This window comes from Epinephelus lanceolatus, chromosome 13 (assembly GCF_041903045.1).
Source record: "Epinephelus lanceolatus isolate andai-2023 chromosome 13, ASM4190304v1, whole genome shotgun sequence".
NCBI lineage: Eukaryota > Metazoa > Chordata > Actinopteri > Perciformes > Serranidae > Epinephelus > Epinephelus lanceolatus.
In genome coordinates, this window is record NC_135746.1 from 24,838,897 (window position 1) to 24,855,008 (window position 16,112).

Genomic DNA, 16,112 nt, shown 5'->3' on the forward strand with positions numbered 1-16,112 from the left:
TCTTTGATGGATGGCTTGATGTCTACATCTTAATGGGCTCTATTGATAGAGGAGGCAAAGATGCAGAGATCTATAAAATCTATACTTATCTGGATTGTGTAAACACCTCCTCCATCTTCTCTTTCTGGAATTAGGGGAAATGCCATGTGGGGAAAATAGCTGCTGTCTACCTATCCTGACACATTTATCTGGATCCCAGTCTTTGATTCATCATCCTCCACACTTGTTTTTGTTGTTGCTAAGCTATTCTCCAAGGCCTCTTCTTCACTTCTGTTATTCTGGCATGATGACACGATATCGCTGATCAGCCCAGTCGCACGAAGAAAATGTTGGTATTGACCGTTTCTGCAAACCATAGATACATTACATTTGTATGTTTCATATGTAGCACATCAGCGTTACTAAAGTGACATAGTTTATGAGCTAATTTTGACATTGGGAGGTGGAGGGGATGGTGGATGGCATGACACATAGGGAAGATGGCTGCCCAAGTTGCGGACCACTGTTCCAGACCAACAAACAATCGTGACTCTTCACAGCATTTCCGATATCCTCCTGAGACCCTGTGTCCTCATATGTGGCCATCACATTTTGGGTTTACTCCAAAGTATACGTCATTCTACTTAACTTAGACCTGTTGTCCTCGTTTGTGGACACTTTTTTGTGCCATGTAGTGCTGGTACAATAGACCGCAATACACTAATCCATGTGAAAACAAGATGGCAGCCATCTCTGCCAAGTCAGTCTGCAGCTGATCCCGACACAAACGTGGACAAGGTCCAAAACATGATCACATTTCATGGTTAAAACTTGAAAATCTATGATTAATAATGTTTGTAGTTTGATATGGCAACAAATTTGACCAATTTTACCAACAGTAGCAAACTAAGACACTGTTAATTAGAAAGTACTCGTTGGCAGACATTTTTCATCAGCTCGTTGAAGGACAGTGGGACTTCATTATCGTCTCCTTTGAGGACATTAGGGCTTTATTGTTGTCTTGTTTGAGGATATTGGGACTTTATTTATTTATTATTGTTGACAATGTTTAGTTTTTTACACTTATCAGGTCCTACAAATCTCAAATGGCTAGGAAAAACTGAAAATGCATACCAAACACAAGTTCGGGTCTTAGGAGGATATATCACAATGTATCCCAGTAACATTTGTGGTTCTGAAACCTGGGTGTTTTTAGTGGTACCTTGCAGCCTTTGCCAGTGCCATTTGTGGCACTAAATGTGGGTGTTTGTTACAGAACCTGGGCATTCTTAGTGGCACATCTCAGGGTTTCCAAGTAGCATTTGTGGAACCAAACCTGGGTGATTTTAACCGACATGTCAGGGCGTTTCCTAGCAGCATCTGTAGCACTGACAGTGCTTTTTAACTGAACATGGGTGTTTTTACAACACATTTACACTCTATCATTTGGTCATGGACTTTCCACGTCCAGATTCAATGTGAAAGGTACCCTGGGTGCGTTGGTTGTTGACGTTCTGGAACGCCGTGTCAAGTTCTGCTTGTTATGTATTGTCTTCTTTCAGAATACGAATTGACGTCTTTTTTGCTCCAACAACTAACACACGTGATTGGGTTTAGGCAACAAAAACACGTTGTCAGGTTTAGAAAAAAAGAACAGGGTTTTGCTTTATAATCTTGCACGACGCGAACACCGTTCTTCCAAGTGAAAGTCAGTTTTTGTCAGACACATCCAACACCCCATCCTCCTGCCCTACTCGGACTTTCACCACCTTAACTTTTGTTCTCGTCCCACCGCGTTTCCTCCTGACGCCGCCAAGCGCCATTAAACTATAACTCTGGCCAGCCGTGTATAATGCCGATGTTAAACTTCTGCTTTCTAACTGCCATTTGGCTGACTATGCCAAATAAGTTCACACTTTTGGCCTCCTATTTCTGTCTTTCATTCATTACCTCTTTTTTTCTCTCCCTCAGTTTCTTCTGTCCCGACATTTTCTTTCCCTTGTCTTCAGTCTTAATCATCAGTCAAGTTTCCATCACTGTAATTTAAACTGAATATCCCAGTGGATCCCCTCTCTCACCAAACATTTAGTCTAAAATCTTCGAACTTTTTCACCTCTACCTGAAGTACCACCTGTCCAAACAGCTGCAAAGTCATTGTGAGGACATCCTCAGAAATATGATAAATAAATAAAATCCACACATGCAGTATAACCCCTCTATCTCCCTGCTGTGCTGACTCACTTCAGTGGTCACGACACAGAGTGAAGCAGGAAGCTGATGTGCAGTGGCTTGAAGAGATACTGCTACACTGACAGGAAGAGAGAGAGCAGAGGAGAGGAGAAGGCGGGTGTTCTGTCTGCATGACCGTTAACAAAATAATCTCAAGGCCAAATTTTTAAAAGTACATAAAAATGTTGAGTGACAATATACAGTATAACGGCAAAGGTAACTGACTGTTCAAGTCAAACTGTGTGCAGTTTTCTCAGCACTGAGATCTTCATGTTTGAGCAGTTCTTATTCAGACAGTTTAGGGTGTGTACAGGAAGATTTCGGGAGTTCCTACTCTCACTCTGGAGCTCTTTATAAGCCTCCACTGTTTTATATGCTGGAGTAAAATTGGAAAACTATCAAATGACATGCCTCCATTCAGTACCTGTCTGTGGAGGCATTTTTTTAAGAGGTCTGCTTTGAATTCAGTTTTTTTTAAAAAGGGCTTGAGTTGGCCAGTTTGAATAAATAAATGGCATTATCACCACAAACTGCTTTGAGCTATTCATGAAGTAACCTTTGACAAGCTACTACAAACCATTTTGCATCACGGAAAGGCTTTAAAATCATATTTCAGAGCTCATTATATTAAGTTCTTGACCACATTTTAATCACATCTTAACTGAATGTTAGTTAGATGCTGTGATACAGGTTTTTGATCCCAGTATTTTCATTTTTCTAAAGATTCTGAAATGTAGGTGTCTTGTTTCATATCAGGAACCAGGAGCACTGAACTAGATTTGAGGTACATGAGTACAGGTGTGTATAAATTACTTAAAAAAAACCCAGAGAGAATCTGCATACCATACAGTAGTGTGAAAGTGCAGGTGTCTTTATGCATTCATCCCCTCAGAGACACGTCTTGCAGTAGGAGGAGTATTTCCATTCTTGCTTCAGTGTTTGAATCAACAAAGCAAATCTGAGGCAATAAAAACAAAAAAAAGAAAGAGAGAAAGAATGAACCCTGTTCCCTCTCTTTTTTATTATGTGGATCATTTCTAAGCAGATAAATAACAAATGGGGCCAAAACAAACTGACAGCCTGCTCATCCAAATCAGTTCTCGACATATTAAGACACCAGCAAGTCCTCCACATAAATGACAAAATACGTTTCATTGTCCATGCGCTCTACAGAATGACACACAGAAGCGTTCCCCAATCTGACGACACTATTAGCAGGACAATGTCAGTTGTCTGTGCCTTCCAAAACCAATACAAATCACTTTGGACAGATACATCTGAATACTGGGGTATATGAACACATGTTTAGGCTCTGTATCTGAGAAAGTAAGCCATACCCTGTTGCACTCTGGACTGGTGGGAATGGGGTGGAGTGGGATTTGGTAAGTGATGTTTGGGTTAATGGGTTCAATATGTGAACAAACATTCTTCCTAATAGTTGTATTTCTGGTACAGTGATACCATTTCTGTGTTACTGCAATAAAATGTGTTTAGAAAGTCATGGACAGGCCAGAAAAAAAGGTTAGCAAACAATAGAGAGCAGCATGAAGGCCAGTGAAAATGGAAATTTTCTCTGGTTACTTATTCTTTAAATCTCTTACTTCAGTCTCTCCCTCAAACTCTGTGCTGCCTAAATTTTAGTTAGTAGTAAAGTTTAAGCACTACTTGGATGAAGACTGATGGCAGTTTTTGGTGGCCAGTATTCTCAATGGACCGGCAAAAGGGCTAAAAGTAGTTCAACCACCCACGTGTCATATTTCCATCATTGCCAATCAAAGTTGGAGTCGATAAACACTCATGACTACTGCAGAGTCATTTGCCCCAGAAGTGAATGCCCACTGTAACCTTTCCCAAAAGCAAGATGTTAGTGGGTGTTAATGGGGTTTTGTGTCATGGGAAAGAGGCTAAAGAGACACATTTGACTACAACATGGTGAAAAACCAATGGGTCCACAGAGTCCTCATATTTAATCTATGGAATAAAATACACAGTTAAGGGTGCTTTCAGACCTAGAGTTGTCTTGCTTTGGTCTGTATCTAGGACTCATTTTGTTACACAGTTGCATAATTGCCTCGAGTTGGTTCGTGTTCTCACGACAGCATTTACAAGTGGACCAGATCAAATGCCTTGTGTGAGAAAGCTGCTCTTGATTGGTCAGAGTTTCCATGTGGGAAAAATCCAGGAAGTAAACAAAATGTTGAAGAAGAGTACACTTGCAAGATAAATGTGACACTTTCTAATGTCACAATGGAGGGACAACTACGCAGGTTGATTTTAGCGCTGCTCATCGTGGACTATATTGCTGTCATTGTTCATTTTAGTCAAACCATACAGTTTGAAAACGAGGCGCGGCTCCAACTAGAAAACAATGTTTTGATGCATTGGATGTGCTGTATGTGCATATTAAGGCAGTACAGGAGGAGGTGCACATTAATAATCCTCCAGGACTGTAACATGCTCATGTTTAACCCAAACAATGTGTCATGTGACTGCAGTTGGTTCAGATCGAGGTCGGAACACGTTCTCACCACAAATGAACCGCACCAGAGTTTGTTTGTTTGTTTTTTTTAAAGATTATTTTTGTTGGCTTTTTTGCATTTAATGACAGGACAGAAGGTGAAATGGGGAGACAGAGAGAGTGGGGACTGACATGCAGCAAAGGGCCGCGAGCCAGATTCAAACCCGCGGCCGCTGCAGCAAGGCAATGCCTCTGTACATGGGGCGCCAGCACTATCCACTACGCTACTGACGCCCCACCAGAGTTCATTTGTAACCAAACCGAGACCACCTCTTCAAGAAGGTCTCGGTCCGGTTGATTTGGTGCGCACCTGAGTGTGATTGCTTTGTTCACACCTGCCCAAACGAACCGCACTCGGGGGGCAAATGAACTTGAGTTTGATTGAGTTTGACTGAACCAAACAGGGCAGGTGTGAAAGCACCCTAAGATATCCTTCTTTTACATAATATCACCAGTAAACATACTACATATGGTATCATATAATATACGCTAAATTCTACATGTATATACAGTAAGTGCTTGCATGGGTTGGGTTTCTTTAAAGCACTATATTCAGTTGTGCTCCATACCAGATTCTAACCAGTCAATCATGGATTTGTAGAAGAAAGAGTGTCTGCAAAACAAAACATACTGACATGCGTTAAGCTTGGCTGTTAATAATAAAAGAATATAATAGTTCTGGGAAGTTGCTGCTTTTTGTCATGGCTGTTTTTTTAAATTGTATTAAGTTTTATTACATAGCGTCCCCGTCCTGAAAGAATTCATTTTCCGCACTGTCACTTCACTGCACTAACAGAATAATAGAATAACACTTAACTGTGGAAGCACGCATCCACATGTGACATCTCAGATTGGAACATTGTTATCACAAAAGGACTGTTAAGATAATCACGTTCGTGGAGCTGGCAGACAGCTTATCTAATAAAGTGTCTCAGACAAGAAAATAAATTAGATTTTAATGTGTTTTTTAATGTGAACATTGTCAGGTGTGAATGCAACTAAATGAAATGTAGACTGGAGGAGGAGGATTGAAATTTTTCTATTAAATTAAGACTCCCCTGCATAAAGTGAAGTTTTTTTTTTTATCTTCCTTTGTGTCTCCTTCTCTTTTATATGCACGCCTAAAAGCTGCCATTCCATCATAAAACCTCAGGTACGGCACACAATTTCACCACAACTTGAGCTCCTGCTAGAAGGTCAGCATCACAATTCAGCTGACGGGAACAAAGTCAAATGAAAGCCATTAAACGTATTATAACCTTCTGTCGCTGAGCGAGAGAGGGTTGGCGTCAGTCCTGCCAATGTGTTTATCAACCAGCAGAGTGTGTGGAGGAAGGAGTGTGGCAGCTTGTGTGTGTGTGTGTTGGAGAGGGAAACAAATAGAGACGATACAGCATGTATAAAAGCTTAACCTGCAAAGCCTCACATGAGCTCAAATATACAGGGCTTTACAATACTGGCCTTCAGCTTAAACTTTGTTGATACTTCAGATATCATTCATGCTCCTCTCAGACCACATCTTTTTAGTATCTCATACATACAACTAGAGAGCTCATTTGAGTGTGGTGGTGGATGAGTTTACACAACAGTCTGTAAAGTCTGTAATTAAACCTGCCTCACAGAGAAACTGCTTCCCTGAGGGTTAGGGTTTCAATGAAAGCTGGTTACATTGCATCTGCTAACAAACAGTCTAAGTCAATAGTTGCCAACCTAAGTGATGAGACCCACAAGATACATCTATTTTTAAGTTTGGAAATTAAAAAAAAAAAAAAAAAAAAAATCTCACATAAAAACTCTTGCTTCTATATCATAGCATAATAAATTGATATCTGAAACAAACATTTAAATAAAATGTGACAGGGGCAAATTTCTTCAACTCAGAAGCATCCAACATACGGCCTGTGGACCAGAACCCACCCGCCAAGGGGAGAATTATGCCTTTTTTTATAAACTTGCATATTTTTTTTTGTCTTTTTTATATATATTGTAATCATTATATGATATTTCTGTACATAGAGGATTGTCTGTTTTTATGTGGTATGTTATGGACCATTCTCGATGTCATTATTGTTGTCATTATTAATCTGGCCCACTGGACGACTTTGCACACCCAACACTGACACACTTCTACAGGCTAAGAGGTGTCAGGTTTCAGGAGTGAGTTCAACAGTAAGGAGCTACTTCATGGAAACTGCTGACTCAGAGGCTTTCCACCCTTTCCACAATACAGTTCTCTGAATAAACAAAGAATACTTATAATGATATTGAGTTAGGATATGGCAGCTAGTTTAGGCACAAAATCTGTCAAGACTGACAAGCTGAGCATATCTACAAGCCCAGCGAGCAGTCATGCCTTTTTAACATAAAAACGCCAGTAAGAAAAGACAAGAGCGAAACTAACACGAGGAAAAAGTAGCAATTCATTTGGCTTTTTTATAAACAGTTTCCAGTGGTGTGTGTGCATTATAATTAGTCACAGGCGTGCACTGGGGCCCGTGGTAACTACCTCACGCCACTGCGGTCCGACCTGCTTGAGAACAAATTGGGCAGTATGTGGCCCATGAACCAAAATGAGTTTGACATCCCTACTCTAACTGCTCACAACTCATAGATATGAGCAATGTGTAACGAGGCACCAAATTAGAATGTCATCAGTCTATTAAATGGCCCTTGTTGGTGGTTTTTAGTATATGGGTTAGAAGGGGTCTGCCACACCTACTATTAGGTTCAAAGGCCATTATCAGGCCATTAAATTGACATTTGCATTTCCAACAATGTGAAACCATTTCATAATGTTTTACTTTCACTTTCATTAGTTAAGGCACAAAATTATGTGGTTAAGTTTAAAAAAAGACATCACAGTATGTCAGGTAAAAGAACAGTCTTTGGTTGATTTAAACCCCACAGACCTTTCGTTTCACACAGGGCTCAAACACCCCGCTACCCTGGGTGAAAGTGTTGTGATCGTTCAACCCCTCCGCCACCTCCCACTTCCTCTTGCTGTTTATACTACGTCACCTGACGTCCTCATTTCCTTCCATCATAATTATTACCTTAATGAAAGGTCGCGGTCTAACAGTAAACGTAAACAGCCATTTCATGGCCTGATAATGGCCTCCTCCTGACCTTATAGTAAGTGTAGCGGGCCCCTTCTAACCCATATTTATGATGCTTTTACACAATAATAATGGCCATTTAATGGCCTGATAACAGCTGAACCAGCTGAATGAGGGGTGGCTTCACTTTGCTTAATGCGGGAAACAAAGAGAGGGTCACTGTGTGATCGTGGAGTCAAATTGGCAAGGGGACATAGATTACACGTTAGAACCTTTGAGTGGTAGCTTGCCATATTTCAGGTGTGGTGTGATGGACAGAGGCTAACAGGAGGGAGGTACCAGGGACCAACCCCAATCTTCCATCTGAAAGCATCAGCAACATGAATCAAAATTACATGACAGAGATGATATTTAACTAGGCGGTGGGTAGTCCTTCATTATGACACTCAACATGGTATAAAACAAGTGATTGTCTCACCCAACAAAGACATTGCTGAACCCCCCAAGTCTTTTGGTTTTAGCAATGTTTTTAGTGGCACCCAAATAATGAGATGTCTTTTAAATTTGCAGTCATATGACCACTTGTACACCCGGAGTTACTTTGTTCTGTGCATAGTAGACTTTGATATTCTGCTAGGGAAGTGAGGTCTCCCAACATTAAGACACTCTTAATACTTTATGACTGGTTTACCACAAACCATGCAGCTTCTCTGTTGGTTTATATCCTATAAACTTCCTCCTTCAACACTGATTTTTTTCTTAGTCGAGAGGACATGTGACCTCAGCAGCACAAGTATATTTAGGTCAGACTAGGCCAGTCAAACTTTTCTACAAGTGAACACTGATATAAAAGCAAAGACAGATGTAGATACATCCTGCACATGCGTGTTAACTGAAGTGAAAGGAATATCTGAGTGTACTGTAACTGCATCTCAAGTCACAAGGGTAAGCCGACTTCACTCAGCACACCTAACTGCAGTGTTTTGGCCACTTTACAGAACTCTCTACTCGCTTTTTCTGAAAAGTGTTTTGCTGCTTGTGTTGGCAGGAGCATCCCCAACCTCAGCCGCCACCTGCTTTGATTCTGCTCTCTTTTTATGCACCCTGGGGGCGCCTTTATTTCTAAACTGATTCCCATTGGAAGGATAACTTGCAGAGCTCCCTGGTTGTTATTTTATGAGGATATTCTGTTTTACCTCAGCAGGAAGCGTCTGTAAAAGTGGAATAATGCCATTACCATTTGATCTATTCCCTCTAATCTGTCATTCACCAGTTCTGAGCTAATCAGGCTACAGCTCATCCACTCCTTGCACTCCGGGGTATCGGATGTCTTTATCTAGATCGGTCAAACTTGAGATGAGGCTAGAGAGTTGTTTTAACCCCAATAACTGCACATGCACTCAGCTGCTGAGTTTCCCTTGGCTCCGTTCCCAGTGGAGCTGAGACACAGTCTGGCCTACTTCTCACTTTACTGAAGTATTATTCTCTGCCAGCACTGAGACAAAATCTTACAATAAGAGACACATATGGTCTACAGAGAGGGGAAGAGAGATGAAAGTGCAGTAGAAGTAAAAATGGTTGGTTAGGGAGAAAAATTAAATCAGAGAAAACCTGACTTCTGAATAATTATGTTCATACACAACAAGTACTTTTTGTGGGGAACATAATATCACCCAGCTTCAACTTGTTCACTGCCATCGGCCAGAATGTTCCCTCTGAATGTATCTGCAAAATACTTTGTTACCCCGACACAATCTACCCTTGGCAACAAAGGCATAATTAACATTTTAATTGTTTAGTTTATTCAACGTTTCAAAAAGAAGGACATCAAATCACACCTTACTGCACAAATATCAAGTATTTGCCAACAAAGTTTGATGTAGGCTAAAGACGGCAAAGACTCAGGTGACATTATGCTACCAGCTAACTAAAACATCCATTGCCTATCATGATTAATAAAATTATTTCCACTAAAAACATCTTAAATACATTACACTAAAGTAACCAATAGTAAGGGTGCTTTGGGCAGGTGTGAAAGCTGTCAATCAAACTCTGAAGCGGATCAAACAACCCATTCGAAAGCGATTGAAAAGGTCGGCTTCCACTACTAATGAATCCATCTGCTGATTGTGAAATCTGTCCAGGAAGTGATCTTGTAATTGATCCATATAAGGCCATGTATTATGCAAATCATTTGGGAACCACAGTAACAGGTATTCACATCACCATGAGTATATTCATTGATTAAAAAGCTGTTAAAGCTGTTACACTTGTATCTGACTCCATATACTTTGTAGGTTCATCAAGTCTATTAGAAAATGTGCAAACAGCGATCTCACAGCAATTAGCCCTGAATCATTATTGTACAAGACCTAAGTTATTATTCATCATAATATGCAGATAATAATATGATGCTTCTTCCGGAGCTCTTTGTGACACATGAGAACATATACACTTCAGAAGCATCACAGTGCTGCATATACTTCTGTTAGTCAATGAATTTTGATTTCCACACACAGGTCTTGCTGATGCAGGATGACAAACTCCAAAACTGTCCAATTAACAAGCTACCCATCAGTCTGTTAACTTCATGTTTACTCTGGTTGGTTCATTTGTAAAAGGTCATTGTGAACAGGTACCTTAAAGGGGTACTTTACCAATTTTCAACCAGCTTTGCATGAACAATGTAGGTAGCATATGTAAATGGACTGTGGAAAACTTCCCTGAACTGTGGGGGTTGTAGGGGGACTAGAGCCTATCCCAGCTGACACTTGGCGAGAGGCAGGGTACACCCTGGACAGGTCGCCAGACTATCACAGGGCTGACACATAGAGACAGACAACCATTCACACTCACATTCACACCTACGGCCAATTTAGAGTCGCCTGTTAACCTGCATGTCTTTGGACTGTGGGAGGAAGCTGGAGTACCTGGAGAAAACCCGCGCTGACACGGGGAGAACATGCAAACTCTGCAAACCTCAACCTCCTCCTTTCAGATTCTCTTAATTATTAAAAATGTCAAACATCTGGGACTGGAGAAAACATTGCCAGTGAGCCCACAAATGTTTTTCCAGTGTTTTATTGTATTCTGTCAATGAGCAGTATAAGACCCCACAGCAATTTATGTCAATACATTTTTTATTGTTCCTTCAAAATATAGGCTATTTGGCAAAGCAAACCAGTAGTACGTAAACAAATATTGTTTCATCTATATATGAGAAATGTACTCTTTTTAAATGCAACACATAAGACTGTGGTTGAGATGACTGATGACCTCAATCTCACACTAGTGGTTTTCTTGTGATGAATGGTTTTCAAAAATTCACACACAACCCTTTGTTTCCTTTCACGAACTAAAGGTGGCTACTCGCTCTTATTACCTTGCTCACAATAAGACTCCCTTGAGTCTCACAATGAAGAAATTCGCTTTTGTGCTGTAAAGAATTCAAGCATGTTTGCTGCAAATTCCATCTTGATAGTGTTCTGTGTTTTATAAAAATAATGCTGCTGAAAAATAAATGCTGTAGTGATTTACGAATGTGATAAAATTCTGGATGTGACCACTCACGCTACAGCCCAGTCGCCAGAATAAAATGTTGGCATTGTACATTTGTGCAAACAATGAATGTATCACATTTGTATGTTTCCCACATAAACATTTCTAAAGTGACGTGTAGTTCAACTTACAATTATATGAACTGAGGTTTGCCATGCCATGACACCTAGACAGCAGACAGCAGCAGACCACTGTTCGAAACCAACAAACAACTGACATTAAGGTGAGTGACACAGCACGAAGAGTAAGGAGAAATGGCAAAGTGCACAGGTCCAGGTGGTGAAAAGACAACTCAGTTTTTCTGGATTTTTCCAAAAGAGAAAAAAGGAAGGGTAAGTCAGGCTGTTCTCACAAACCGTTTGTTTTTTCCTATTAAAAGTAAGGTACCCAATTTTGTACATATCCCACATATTTTTAAAGGCTTCGATCATGTGACAAATGCACTGATGGGAGTAAATCCCAAGCTGTTTTGTAAGGAAGCAAGTTGGGGTGGTGGAAGGGTCACAAAAACACAGACATTTCCCCCTGGGACTTTCCCCTGAAGACACGTGTTCATGAGATTACGGTTGTGTTTTTTGTGTGAGTGACTAATGTACCAAGCACTTTCTGTGTGAGGGTGCTCATTTTGTTCCCTGAATGTAACATGTTCATGTTTCCCAAAACATACAGTGCAATCTTTTATTCTGGCAATTGGGTTGCATGTAAATGGCTAACAATACTAAATGAAGAGTTACACTGCAGGAATCTGACCTGCTCCTGATAGGTCAATATTGTTCTCTCGTAATCGATATTTGTGCCACCTTTGGCCCTGATTAATGTAAGAGGTGTGTCAGTGTCATGTCAATGAGAGGAAATTAACTAATGAGGAGAGAGAATGAAGCAGATTGGCTGCACTGGAAAATGTGTGTGTGTTTCCTTCTGTATATGAACACATTTGTCAGACACAGAAGACACAAAGCTGGGTAAAGCAGAAAAGCAACAACAAATGTTAAAAGTGAGGAGAAGAAAGGCGTGCAGCTAAAGATTGATTGGTTCGGGCAGAATAAGAGACGGAGCAGAATGAGAGGAGACACTAATGGAAAAACGATGTGTGGTCCTACTTCCGTATCATCCATCAGTTAAGTGTGGGTTGCCTTTTCCCTTACTGTGTGTGTGTGCGTGTGTGTGTGTGTGTGTGTGTGTGTGTTTTCCGTGTATCCATCCAAGTTCCCTAATGGACCCGGGGATACATGGGGAGCGTGCCTGACAAAGGTTCACATTCATTAGTCATAACCTGCCACTTGGCGTTGCAACCTCTGCTACCTCGGTTCCTGCCGATCCCCGAGCTCCCTCAGACACTCGAGTAAAGCCCCATTACATCTCATCCACTTCACCCGAAACACAGGCAGAGATCCATACTGCATCCGCTTCGTGCTGTATGTGACATTCTCTGACTACCAATTGAGTGACTACCAATGTTGCCGTGGTCCACTAACCTTTAAATTCAGTCCTGCATTGGCGTGAACTAACCTTGTCAAACAGAAGCAAATAATCAACTAAAACTAAGTTACAACTTGCTCGTACAGAAACGGAATTTACTATTCAAAACAGTATGTTGACAACAAGCACTGGCCTTTGTTAGAGTTGTCTTTTCTGTAGGTTTTGCAAACAGATAATCAACCCAAAGTATCGCAGTATGTGCCATTTTACATGTTAATGTGTCACTGATTGAATATTAATTGAAACAGCTAAGGGTATTTTAGGCAGGGGCGGAAATCCCAGGGGGGACATAACCCCCTCTCCAGTAAAGCTGCCCCCGCCCCCCCAGAATAATTTGAGACACAATTAATAATTTTTGAACAATGCAGTAGTATTTATTGAAAGCACAATGTAAGCGGTGCTCATTATAATCGCGCAATAATGTGATATTTAAATCTTAAAAGATTTAGTCCCCCCCCTCCCATTCCTAGTAGTGGTATATCCCACACTCTTTCCAACGGGCGGGGCTAGCAGCCTTAGTACTTGGCAGCATCAGCAGTGTGTGGCTGGACCCGGCTGCCCACATCGCGCATCGCGGGGTAAGATGTATACTTACACAGACACAGTTTAACTTACACAAGTTACAACACATCCCATTTACTGTTACAACAAGCCCCAGGCCCAGGCTGATAATATAAACTGTCTGCAAGATTTCTCCTGCATTGTTCAAAATTACGAGTGCTGCTAAGGTAAAAGCTAATGATTAAGCTCAGAGTTTAGTGATAGTCAGAGAGGACAGGAGAGAAAGAAGAGGGAGAGGACAGGACAAGAGCAGTCAGTGGTGGAGCAGCTCGTAGCTAATGGGTACCTGTCTGTAGGCTCTCCACCTGTCAGTGAGACAAACATGAGAGACGTGCAGTTTAACTGACAAGGAGCGGTCATTACGCGCGACTATTACACACGGTTGTGAGGTGCGCAGCGGCAGATCTCACAGCACACTGTTTATAAACCAGTTTACCAGTTTAATTGCAGGAAATGTTTAGTTGTTAAACCATTAACAAGTATAGACATTCACTGTATATCCACTTTTCTACGTGTGGCTGCTGCTGGCTTGAGTCTTGACTCTCTCGTTATCAATAACTTGCAATGCTGAGATAAATGTTTAAAGTCCAAAAAAGTAATTTATTACGAACAGGTCAATAAAACAGGTTTCAAAATTCAAAATACCTTGTAAACAAACGAAATATTCAGTATTACACATTTCTTTGGTTACTTTTCTTTCAAACATTTTTTAAAGTTATGATCTCACTGCTGGTAAAAAAAAAAAGAAAAAGGAAAAAAAAAAGCGGTTTGCTCCTGCAGCCAGCCAGAGATGAAGGATCCATTCCACACACCTGAGCCAGAGAAAAAAGAGGGAGAGAGAGAGAGATCGAGTTTCGGTCTTTGATGAATGAAGCCTTATTGTTTTGCTGCTATTAAACAATGAGAGACATGTTTTCTCCCTTTACTTAATAGCATAAATATTCACACTACTGCGCACGGGGAGACAGAGACCTGCTCTGCTCCAGACACACTCAGCACCTTGGACAGCACGGCGCACCTGAGTGTTGTCGATGTGTACATGTTAATTTGATTTCAATCATTTTGTTTTAAATCTGGACATGTGCAGGTGGACTCAGCCAGTGCTAAGAAAGGTCCTATGCCGGCCTGTTGGAGACATAGAGAGAAGATTATAGCGTCAAATTGCTGTAAAAGATGCTGTATAAAAGACAGGCTACAACTTTTTTTCCTTGTCCCCCCCTGGAAATATTCTCTAAAATTTTACTGTTTATTGTCCCCCCCCCAACTATGAAATGGGATTTTCGCCCCTGATTTTAGGTATTAGGTATGGTCGATCCGTACCGTGCCGGATTACAACGCAGACAAACACTGCTGCCCTGAGTGCCATTATCAGCAATGAGAAGCTGTGCTCCGGCCCAGAGGAGGAGGAGCTGCTGCTGTAAGGCATGGAGTTCTTAACCTCCCGCCAGAGCTCCAACTGCAAGTCAAAGGCAGCAGCAAAGCCAGATCTGCCAGCAATGGGCTGCACTGCTGTTTGATATTGAGGCATCGGAATTAAATTGAGACTGTTTCATAACCAGCTAAAAACTCCTTGTCGCATTAAATGGCAGTCCACTTCTCTGTTTTGGTACATTTGGTTTTCACATCAGATACAAACCGTACTGGAGTACACATGAACAGCACTTGGGACCTAAGTCATCTTTTCACAGACCAGCTGTGTGATTTTCTCCATGATAATAATTTATTTGAGGAATTTCAGTCAGGATTTAGAGTGCATCATAGCACTGAGACAGCACTAGTTAAAATTACAAATGATCTTCTGATTGCTTCAGACAAAGGACTCGTCTCCGTACTTGTTTTATTAGATCTTAGTGCAGCGTTTGACACTATTGACCATCAAATTCTGCTACAGAGACTGGAACACTTAATTGGCCTAAAACTAAGCTGGTTTAAATCTTATTTACCTTACTCTATATATGCTTCCTTTAGGTTACATCATTAGAAATCACTCTGTAAATTTCCATTGTTATGCGGATGATACACAGTGCCTTAAAGACATAAAAACCTGGATGAGCACCAATTTCCTGATGTTAAATTCAGACAAAACTGAAGTTATTGTTCTTGGCCCGAAACAACTCAGAGACTCTTTATCTGATGACATAGTTTCTCTAGATGGCATTGCTCTGGCCTCTAGCACTACCGTAAGAAACCTCGGAGTAACACTTGATCAAGATTTGTCTTTTAATTCTCATTTAAAACAAACCTCATGAACTGCATTTTTTCATCTGCGTAATATTGTGAAAATTAGGCCTATCCTGACCCGAAAAGATGCAGAAAAATTGGTCCACGCTTTTGTTACCTCTAGGCTGGATTACTGTAACTCTCTATTATCAGGTAGCTCTAGTAAGTCCTTAAAAACTCTCCAGCTAATTCAGAATGCAGCAGCACGTGTACTAACAGGAACTAAGAAACGAGATCATATTTCTCCTGTTTTAGCTTCTCTGCACTGGCTCCCTGTAAAATCCAGAATTGAATTTAAAATCCTACTGTTAACTTATAAAGCTCTAAATGGTCAAGCTCCGTCATATCTTAGTGAGCTCATAGTGCCATATTATCCCACCAGAACACTGCGCTCTGAGAACGCAGGGTTACTCGTGGTCCCTAAAGTCTCCAAAAGTAGATCAGGAGCCAGAGCCTTCAGCTATCAGGCTCCTCTCCTGTGGAATCATCTTCAGACACCATCTCCACATTTA

At 41.0% G+C, this 16,112-nt stretch overlaps 1 protein-coding gene across 1 annotated transcript in view; it reads right to left on the reverse strand.

Annotated features, from left to right (window-relative positions):
- The window catches only part of LOC117270389 (regulator of G-protein signaling 6-like), a 158,523-nt gene that overhangs the window by 102,197 nt on the left and 40,214 nt on the right, over window positions 1-16,112 (reverse strand). The gene's annotated exons all lie outside the window — the stretch shown is intronic.